At 36.0% G+C, this 11,426-nt stretch overlaps 1 protein-coding gene across 2 annotated transcripts in view; it reads right to left on the bottom strand.

Annotated features, from left to right (window-relative positions):
• The window catches only part of LOC143068543 (protein-glucosylgalactosylhydroxylysine glucosidase-like), a 270,827-nt gene that overhangs the window by 138,046 nt on the left and 121,355 nt on the right, over positions 1 to 11,426 (bottom strand). The window lies entirely within an intron of this gene.

Genomic DNA, 11,426 nt, shown 5'->3' with positions numbered 1-11,426 from the left:
GGACACCCTACCCCAACTTTGGACCTCAATTGAAAAACGTTCCATAACTTAACCCACCCGGGTCTTTTGGTTCATGCAACCTTATGCAATAACCTATCAGTTGTACCTTATGTGGACAAAACCTTTGCCACAGGGATTTTTTTTATAAATTAAAGAGGGGAAGTGGTAGGGTCACCCTATCCCAAATTGGCACCTCTATTAAAAACGTTAAAACACTTTACCCATCTTGGTCGTTGGGTCCAAACAACCTCTGTACTTATTGTTGACAAAAGCTTTGCCGTAGGGAACTTTTGATAAATTAAAGGAGGGAGGTGGTAGGGGCACACTACCTAAACTTTTAACCTCAATCAAAAACGTTTATAAACCTTACCCACCTTGGTCTTTGGGTCCAGACAACCTTAAACAAAATTCCTATCATTTGAACTAAGTGTGGACAAAACCTTTCCCGTAGGGATTTTTTTTATGAATTGCAGAATAGATGAGGTGGTGTCACCCTACCATAACTATTGTGTATTAAAGGGCATGAGTGGGGTGTTAGATGTATATATTATATATGAAGGTGTGATAGATACAATAGAATCATTATTACAAAGATATGATGTCTGTATGTATTATATAGTTGATTGTGTATGACTAGAATGTCACAAATGCCTGACTATGGTGTTACAAGGGCATGCCTGGGGTGTTAGATGTAGACATTATAAATGAAGGTGTGATAGATAGTTGAGTGTGTACGACTAGGATGTCACAAATGCCTGACTAGGGTGTTACAAGGGCATGACTTGGGTGTTAGATGAAGACATTATAAATGAAGGTGTGATAGATACAATAGAATCATTATTACAAAGATATGATGTCTGTATGTGTTATATAGTTGATTGTTTATGACTAGATTGTCACAAATGCCTGACTAGGGTGCTATGAGGGCATGACTGGGGTGTTAGATGAAGACATTATAAATGAAGGTGTGATAGATACAATAGAATAATTATTACAAAGATATGATGTCTGTATGTATTATATAATTCATTGTGTATGACTAGGATGTCACAAATGCCTGACTAGGGTGTTACAAGGGCATGACTTGGGTGTTAGATGAAGACATTATAAATGAAGGTGTGATAGATACAATAGAATCATTATTACAAAGATATGATGTCTGTATGTGTTATATAGTTGATTGTTTATGACTAGAATGTCACAAATGCCTGACTAGGGTGCTATGAGGGCATGACTGGGGTGTTAGATGAAGACATTATAAATGAAGGTGTGATAGATACAATAGAACAATTATTACAAAGATATGATGTCTGTATGTATTATAAAGTTGATTGTGTATGACTAGGATGTCACAAATGCCAGACTAGGGTGTTTCAAGGGCATGACTGGGGTGTTAGATGAAGACATTATAAATGAAGGTGTGATAGATACAATAGAACAGTTATTACAAAGATTTGATGTCTGTATGTATTATATAGTTGATTGTGTATGACTAGGATGTCACAAACGCCAGACTAGGGTGTTACAAGGGCATGACTGGGGTGTTAGATGAAGATATTATAAATGAAGATGTGATAGATACAATAGAACACTTATTACAAAGATATGATGTCTGTATGTATTATAAAGTTGATTGTGTATGACTAGGATGTCACAAATGCCTGACTAGGGTGTTACAAGGGCATGACTGGAGTGTTGGATGAAGACATTATAAATGAAGGTGTGATAGATACAATAGAACAATTATTACAAAGATATGATGTCTGTATGTATTATATAGTTGATTGTGTATGACTAGGATGTCACAAATGCCTGACTAGGGTGTTACAAGGGCATGACTGGGGTGTTAGATGAAGATATAATAAATGAAGGTGTGATGGATACAATAGACGATTATTACCAAGATATGATGTCTGTATGTATTATATAGTTGATTGTGTATGACTGGGATGTCCCAAATGCCTGACTAGGGTGCTATGAGGGCATGACTGGGGTGTTAGATGAAGACATTATAAATGAAGGTGTGATAGATACAATAGAACAATTATTACAAAGATATGATGTCTGTATGTATTATATAGTTGATTGTGTATGACTAGGATGTCACAAATGCCTGACTAGGGTGTTACAAGGGCATGACTGGGGTGTTAGATGAAGATATTATAAATGAAGGTGTGATGGATACAATAGAACAATTATTACCAAGATATGATGTCTGTATGTATTATATAGTTGATTGTGTATGACTGGGATGTCCCAAATGCCTGACTAAGGTGCTATGAAGGCATGACTGGGGTGTTAGATGAAGACATTATAAATGAAGGTGTGATAGATACAATAGAACAATAATTACAAAGATATGATGTCTCTGTATGTATAATATAGTTGATGGTGTATGACTAGAATGTCACAAATGCCTGACTAGGGTGTTATGAGGGCATGACTGGAGTGTTAGATGTAGACCTTATATATGTAGGTGTGATAGATACAATATAACAATTATTACATTGATGTCTGTATGTATAAAGTTGATTGTGTATGACTAGGATGTCACAAACGAACGAATAATTAACAGGATATCAGTGTAGCGGTGAAACGGGTACATATGCGCTAATAGGGGTTTTCAACTCAGAGAACACATAATTACAACCAGAGACATGAACACAATTAAAAAACTATTTATTTCAAGTTGCAACGTATACCACGTGTATTAAAAGCGAATAAGGAACGAATAAGTAACAGGGTATCAGTCGAGCGCTGAAACGGGTACATATGTTCTATTAGGGTAATATTTCACCTCTAAGAACCGACAGTTACCACCAGAGACACAAAAATATTTCTTTTTTTAAAGTGAAACGCATAACACACGTTGTATAAGCGAATAAGGAACGAATAAGTAACGGGGTATCGGTGTAGCGGTGAAACGGGTACATATGCGCTAATAGGGGATTTTTAACTGGCATGAAAATACGGATTTTTTGTGTTATTAAAATTTGCTGTTACAAAATATTATAAATTATTATAAATTAAGGAATGTATCTCCCTCATGCAAAGCTCTGATTTCTTTCACGGGTTTGGCTATACTTTTTGGACCTTTTGGATTATAGCTCTTCATCTTTTATATAAGCTTTGGATTTCAAAATTTTGGCCACGAGCATCACTGAAGAGACATGTATTGTCGAAATGCGCATCTGGTGCAAGAAAATTGGTACCGTTAATTTTATTAACTCAGAGAACACATAATTACCACCAGAGACATGAAAACAATCGATAATCGATTTATTTCAAGTTGCAACGTATACCACGTGTATTAAAAGCGAATAAGGAACGAATAAGTAACAGGGTATCAGTCGAGCGCTGAAACGGGTACATATGTTCTATTATGGTTATTTCACCTCTAAGAACCGACAGCTACCACCAGAGACACAAACATATTTCTTTTTTTAAAGTGCAACGCATAACACACGTTTTATAAGCGAATAAAAAAACGAATAAGTAACAGGGTATCAGTGTTGCACTGAAACGAGTACATATGCGCTAATAGGTTTTTTTTTCACTTCAGAGAACACATAACTACCGCCAGAGACGTGAAAGCAATAGATAATCGATTTATTCCAAGGTGCAGCGTATACCACGCGTATTAAAAGCGAATAAGTAACGAATAAGTAACAGGGTATCAGTCGAGCGCTGAAACGGGTACATGTGTTCTATTAGGGTTATTTCACTTTTAATAAACCGACAATTACCACCAGAGACACAAAAATATTTCTTTTTTAAAGTGAAACGCATAACACACGTTTTAAAAGCGAATAAGGAACGAATAAGTAACAGGGTATCAGTGTTGCACTGAAACGAGTACATATGCGCTAATAGGTGTTTTTTTTCACTTCAGAGAACACATAACTACCTCCAGAGACGTGAAAGCAATAGATAATCGATTTATTCCAAGGTGCAGCGTATACCACGCGTATTAAAAGCGAATAAGTAACGAATAAGTAACAGGGTATCAGTCGAACGCTGAAACGGGTACATATGTTCTATTAGGGTTATTTCACTTTTAATAAACCGACAATTACCACCAGAGACACAAAAATATTTCTTTTTTAAAGTGAAACGCATAACACACGTTTTAAAAGCGAATAAGGAACGAATAAGTAACAGGGTATCAGTGTTGCACTGAAACGAGTACATATGCGCTAATAGGTGTTTTTTTTTACTTCAGAGAACACATAATTACCGCCAGAGACGTGAAAGCAATAGATAATCGATTTATTCCAAGGTGCAGCGTATACCACGCGTATTAAAAGCGAATAAGGAACGAATAAGTAACAGGGTATCAGTCGAGCGCTGAAACGGGTACATATGTTCTATTAGGGTTATTTCACTTCTAAGAACCGACAGTTACCACCAGAGACACAAAAATATTTCTTTTTTTAAAGTGTAAGGGTCATTTCATCTCTAAGAACACATTTCATCTCTAAGAACACATTGTTATAACCAGAGACATGGACACAATTGAAAATCCTTTTCTAAAAGGTGCAACGTACAACAAACGTATTATAAGTGAATAGATAACGAATAGGTAACGAATAGGTAACAGGGTATTAACCGAGAGCTGGAACGGGTACATGCACGCTAATAGGGTCATTTCATCTCTAAGAACACATTGTGACCACCAGAGACATGGACACAATTGAAAATCCTTTTCTAAAAGGTGCAATGTACAACAAACGTATTATAAGTGATAGGTAACGAATAGGTAACGAATATGTAACGAATAGGTAACGAATATGTAACGAATAGGTAACGAATATGTAACGAATAGGTAACAGGGTATTAACCGAGAGCTGGAACGGGTACATGCACGCTAATAGGGTCATTTCATCTCTAAGAACACATTGTTACCACCAGAGAAATGAACACAATTAAAAAAAGATTTATTTCAAGGTGCAACGTATACCCTGCGCATTAAAAGCGAATAAGGAACGAATAAGTAACAGGGTATTATCCGAGCGCTGGAACGAGTACATACGCGCTAATAGGGTTATTTCATCTATAAGAACACATTATTACAACCAGAGATATGAACTTAATTGAAAATCCTTTTCTAAAAGGTGTAACGTACAACAAACGTATTATAAGTGAATAGGTAACGAATAGGTAACGAATATGTAACAGGGTATTAACCGAGCGCTGGATAGGGAACATGCACGCTAATAGGGTCATTTCATCTCTGAAAACACATTGTTACCACCAGAGACATGGACACAATTGAAAATCCTTTTTAAAAGGTGCAACGTACAACAAACATATTAAAAGTGAATAGGTAACGAATAGGTAACAGGGTATTAACCGAGCGCTGGAACGGGTACATGCGCGCTAATAGGGTCATTTCATCTCTAAGAACACATTGTTACCACCGGAGACATGGACACAATTGAAAATCTTTTCTAAAAGGTGCAATGTATAACAAACGTATTATAAGTGAATAGGTAACGAATAGGTAACAGGGTATTAACCGAGCGCTGGAACGGGTACATATGCGCTTATAGAGTCATATCACCTCTAAGAACCCAAATATACCACCAGAGACAACAAAACAATGGAAAATCATGTTTTAAATGGTGCAACGTATGATACACGTATTATAAGCGAATTATAAGCGAGTAATGGAACGAATTACACAATGTAATAGCATGCTCCGAAACGATGTACACCCTGCTAACATGTTTAACCCCACCACATTATGTTAGTATGTGCCTGTCCCTAGACAAGAGCCTGAAATTAAGTAGTTATCGTTTGTTTTTGTGATACATATTTGTTTTCCGTTTATTTTTTTGTGTATGAAATACGGCCGTTAGTTTTGTTGTTTGAATTGTTTGAGATTGTCAGGTCTGGGCCTTTTATAGGTTTGGGCTATGCTCATTGTTGAAGGCCGTACAGTGACCTATAGTTGATTATATCTGTGTCATTTTGGTCTATTGTGGGGTGTTGTCTCATTGGCAATTATACCACATCTTCTTTTTTTATACAAGCGCTAACACGGTGATTTCATCCCTTCGAACCAAGATCCATCTTCAAACATACGGACATAAAGCAGTTAAAAGGTAGAACGTATAAAAATCAAATAAGGAACAAATGAGTATCGAACATAAAGTAAAAGGATCGGTTGAGCACAAACACATATAAATAGGTCAAAAAAGGTAATTTTACCTCAACAAATTTAGAACTATTACCAGATATAAGAGTATAAACAATTAAAAAGGGGGAAGGCTATCAAAAATCGAATAAGTAACGAATAAGGAATAGGGAATAAGTAACGAATAGGTAACGATAGGGAATAAGTAACGAATAGGTAACGAATAGGGAATAGGGAATAGGTAACGAATATGGAATAGGTAACGAATAGGGAATAGGGAATAAGTAACGAATAGGTAACGATAGGGAATAGGGAACAAGTAACGAATAGGTAACGAATAGGGAATAGGGAATAGGTAACGAATAGGGAATAGGGAATAGGTAACGAATATGGAATAGGGAATAAGTAACCAACTTGACGTCCATATCAAAATATAAGTATACAAAATATAAAAACAAAGCAAGCAGACAAACCAAAGTGTTGATCTACATACAGTAGGAAATAAGCTGTAAGTTTCAGTTAGATATCATTTCTCCTTAAGACAATTTGAAATGAAACAAATGACATACAAAAATGATCCTTTGTCATCATTTTATTTTTACTATAAGATCAGTGTAAAAAAATTCTAACTTCATTGCAGAGGCTTGTATAGGGTATATTGGGATACGGAATATTTGCCATTTTAATCTTAGGGATATGGGATATTTGTCCTAAAAGTAAATGGGATATGGGATATTGATGCATTTATAAGGATATTGAACTTTTAACATGAAAAACAAGAATGTGTCCTCAGTACACGAATGCCCCACTCGCACTATCATTTTCTATGTTCAGTGGACCGTAAAATTGGGGTAAAATCTCTAATTTGGCATTAAAATTAGAAAGATCATATCATAGGGAACAAGTGTACCAAGTTTGAAGTCGATTGGATTTCAACTTCATCAAAAACTACCTCGACCAAAAACTTTAACCTGAAGCGGGACAGACGGACGAACGAACGAACGGACGAACGAACGAACGGACGCACAGACCAGAAAACATAATGCCCCTCTACTATTGTAGGTGGGGCATAAAAATATGTGGAATTTAAAAGTTAAGTACAGAAATATTTACATCTCACTTGATAGTCCTTGATAAAATTGCCCAAAAAAGTTTAATATTAAAGGTCATTTTAGTGCTTTGTTGATTTTAATTGAGTTTATGGTCGTTTTATTTAAAAGTCATCCAAACCCAAGCGAAAAGTATTGATTTATATGCTCATGCGTAATGATAACTTTAAAAGTATTTGTTTTGCTTTCCATACTTCGTTCCTTGTTGTTAATTTTCCTTTTTAGCTCACCTTTCCAAAAGGAAATGTGAGCTTTTGCCATCACTTGGCGTCCGTCGTCGTCCGTCCGTCGTAAACTATTTCAAAGATCTTCTCCTCTGAAACTACTGAACCAATTCAAACCAAACTTCATCTGATTGATTCCTAGGGTATCTAGAATAAAGTTTGTGTTTTAATTCACATTTCATCAAAAAACATGGCCGTCATGGCTAAAAATAGAACATAGGGGTAAAATGCAGTTTTTAGCTTATAACTGAAAAACCAAAGCATTTAGAGCAAATCTGACGGAGTAAAATTGTTTATCAGGTCAAGATCTATCTGCCCTGAAATTTTCAGATGAATCAGACAACCGATTGTTAGGTTGCTGCCTCTGAATTGGTTATTTTAAGGAAATTTTGCTGTTTTTGGTTATTATCATGAATATTATTATAGATAGAGATAAACTATAAGCAGCAAAAATGTTCAGCAAAGTAAGATGTACAAATAAGTCAACATGACCGAAATGGTCAGTTGACCCCTTTAGGAGTTATGGCCCTTTATAGTCAATTTTTAACCATTTTCTGTAAATCTTAGTTATCTTTTACAAAAATCTTCTCCTCTGAAACTACTGGGCCAAATTTAACCAAACATGGCCAAAATCATTATTAGGGTATCTAGTGACCCGGCTAACCAACCAAGATGGCCGCCATGGCTAAAAATAGAACATAGGGGGTAAAATGCGGTTTTTTAGCTTATAACTCAAAAACCAAAGCATTTAGAGCAAATCTGACATTGGGTAAAATTGTTTATCAGGTAAAAATCTATCTGCCCTGATGTTCCTTTGGGACTATCTTACGGTGTTTGTATATCACAACTCCTCCGCTTTGCCCGTGTCTGTTGTAACGTTTTGGATTTTAATGAACGAAATATATGTATTACTGGTAAATTATTAAGTCAGGGATTTCGTTACCATAAATCACTTTAAATCTTTACTAAATTCTAGATTTGGTTTTGAAGTTTGGTTCTACCTGTAGAAAACTTATTTCCAAAAGGGATAGCACATCCTCATTTTTACGGAGATGTTGTTTACCGTGCTGCTGGATGTGTAATGATTGATAATTTAGTTTCAGATGCATTACTTTTTATTAGTTGTAATTGGCATTGAACTAGCTGTCAGTAACTGCGAGTACTCTCAGATCTGTACTGAATGTCTTTTTTATGGGATGTACAAGTTCTCGGTCACGTCCACTCTCTGTTTTTGTTAGATGTATTTCTATTTGTATCTATCTGATGAGATATGCCTTTTTCAACTGATTTGTATAGTTCGTTCTTATGTTGTACTGTTACACCACTGTCCCAGGTTAAGGGGAGGGTTGGGATTCCGCTAACATGTTTAACCTCGCCACATTATGTATGTATGTGTCTGTCCAAAGTCAGGAGTCTTTAATTCAGTGGTTGTCGTTTGTTGCTGCGTTACATATTTGTTTTTTGTTCATTTTTTTTATACATAAATTAGGCCGTTAGTTTCCTCGTTTGAATTGTTCTACATTTGTCATTTCAGGACCTTTTATAGCTAACTATGCGGTATGAGCTTTGCTCATTGTTGAAGGTGGTACGGTGACCTATAGTTGTTAATTTCTGTGTCACATGGTCTCTTGGCAATTGGCAATCATACCACATCTTTTTTTTTTATATTATATGCTCATATGCATTGATAATTTTCTTGAAATAATCATAGATTTTTGTTAGATGTATCCATCTGATGAGTTAAGCCTTATTGTTGTCAATGTTTTTATTTGTTTTGATGCTTTATATGATTACAGGATATTTTCAAGTGTTTTATAACATCCTCTTGTGTAACATCAACCCGGGTACATGTTGTATGTAAGGTGTATAACATCCTCTTGTGTTACACCAACCCGGGTACATGTTGTATATAAGGTGTATAACATCCTCCTGTGTTACATCAACCATGGTACATGTGGTATATATAAGGTGTATAACATCCCCCTGTGTTATATCAACCAGGTTACATGTGGTATGTAAGGCCGTGTTCACATTGACCTAAATTCGGTGTTGTGTTAGTGTAACTCACACGTAAACTAAACACAATTGCGTTCCCATTGATAAAACTCAATGTTTACATGTAGTTTAAATCATGTTTTACCTACACACAGTCGATAGTCAATGTAGGCCTTGTGTAAGTTAAGTGTACACAAAACTAGGCATTTGGGACATTAGTTTTATCGTGTATATATTTAAGGAGGAAACTATTTTTGAGTAAAATTGATATTTTTGATAATTATTAGTTGTCTAAATTTTACAGATTGTTTTTTTGTTAAAAAAAACCCGTACTTTATTAACCCCTAATCAAAACTCAAAGCAGCATCATTGCCAAACCCAAAAGGCAGCAACCAATTGAATTTCGGGGGCGGGGGGCTATTATAGTTGAGTATAAAACATAAAGGCAAGGAGGTGGGGGTGGTGAGCTTTGGATTTTGTTTTGGAAACAAAAAATGTTTCCATTTTTTGGCCCTGAAAAAAAATTTGTTTGTTTCACCCTCAGCTGCCACTATATATGATGCTAAAATTGATTTCGACTTGTCACCAAAATTTGCCCTGAAAAAAATCAATAGCTCACGCCCCCTCCCCCTCCACAAAAAATGAAGTAAATAGTTGCTGCCTAGTTCATTTGAAAAGGTCTTCCCGAATCGACTTGACGTATACAGAAATATTCGCCACTGGTCTTTTCTCAAAAAACGATTCACAAATAAATGCATGACTAAAAAAAGTGTGAGGTAAATGATATGTTTGTTTAGTATTTCAGATCCGTTAAATAACTCGTAAAATAAATTAAAAAAAACCGTTACCCTATTCCTTTACCAAATACTCCTTGGAGAAGAAATACAATTTGAAACGAACAGAAAAGACAAAAATGTAGTGATCCCTATTACCGCTAGAAAAATTTTCCAAAAATTTTGAATTCAGTTCTACGTAATGAACATTTAAATGACATATAGTTTACAAGTGGGAACAAATCTTATGTACAGGTAGCTAAACAAGGTGTATAGATGTGAACAAATGTAATTTGAAACCAGTGTACACTACACTAAACTAATAGTAAACATGTTTACTCTACACGGCGTTTGGTGTGAACACGGCCTAAGGTGTATAACATCCTCCAGTGTTACATCCACCAGGGTACATGTGGTATATAAGGTGCATAACATCCTCCTATGTTACATCAACCGGGGTACATGTTGTATGTAAGGTGCATAACATCCTTCTGTGTTACATCAACCCGGGTACATGTGGTATATAAGGTGTATAACATCCTCCAGTGTTATATCAACCAGGTTACATGTGGTATGCAAGGTGTATAACATCCTCCAGTGTTACATCCACCAGGGTACATGTGGCATATAAGGTGCATAACATCCTCCTATGTTACATCAACCTGGGTACGTGTGGTATGTAAGGTGTATAACATCCTCCTGTGGTAAATCAACCCGGATACATGTTGTATGTAAGGTGTATAACATCCTCCCGTGTTACTTCCACCAGGATACATGTGGTATATAAGGTGTATAACATCCTCCTGTGTTACATCGACCAGGATACATGTGGTATATAAGGTGTATAACATCCTCCTGTGTTACATCGACCCGGGTTGATGTTGTATGTAAGGTGTATAACATCCTCCTGTGTTACATCCACCAGGATACATGTAGTATATAAGGTGTATAACATCCTCCTGTGTTACATCTACCAGGATACATGTGGTATATAAGGTGTATAACATCCTCCTGTGTTACATCGACCCGGGTTGATGTTGTATGTAAGGTGTATAACATCCTCCTGTGTTACATCAATCAGGGTACATGTGGTATATAAGGTGTATAACATCCTCCGGTGTTATATCAACCAGGGTACATGTGGTATATAAGGTGTATAACATCCTCCTGTGTTACATCAACCGGG

Source organism: Mytilus galloprovincialis, chromosome 3 (assembly GCF_965363235.1).
Source record: "Mytilus galloprovincialis chromosome 3, xbMytGall1.hap1.1, whole genome shotgun sequence".
Taxonomy (NCBI): Eukaryota; Metazoa; Mollusca; class Bivalvia; order Mytilida; family Mytilidae; genus Mytilus; species Mytilus galloprovincialis.
Note: the sequence above shows the minus strand (reverse complement) of the source record. Positions and strands in the feature narration are given on the sequence as shown.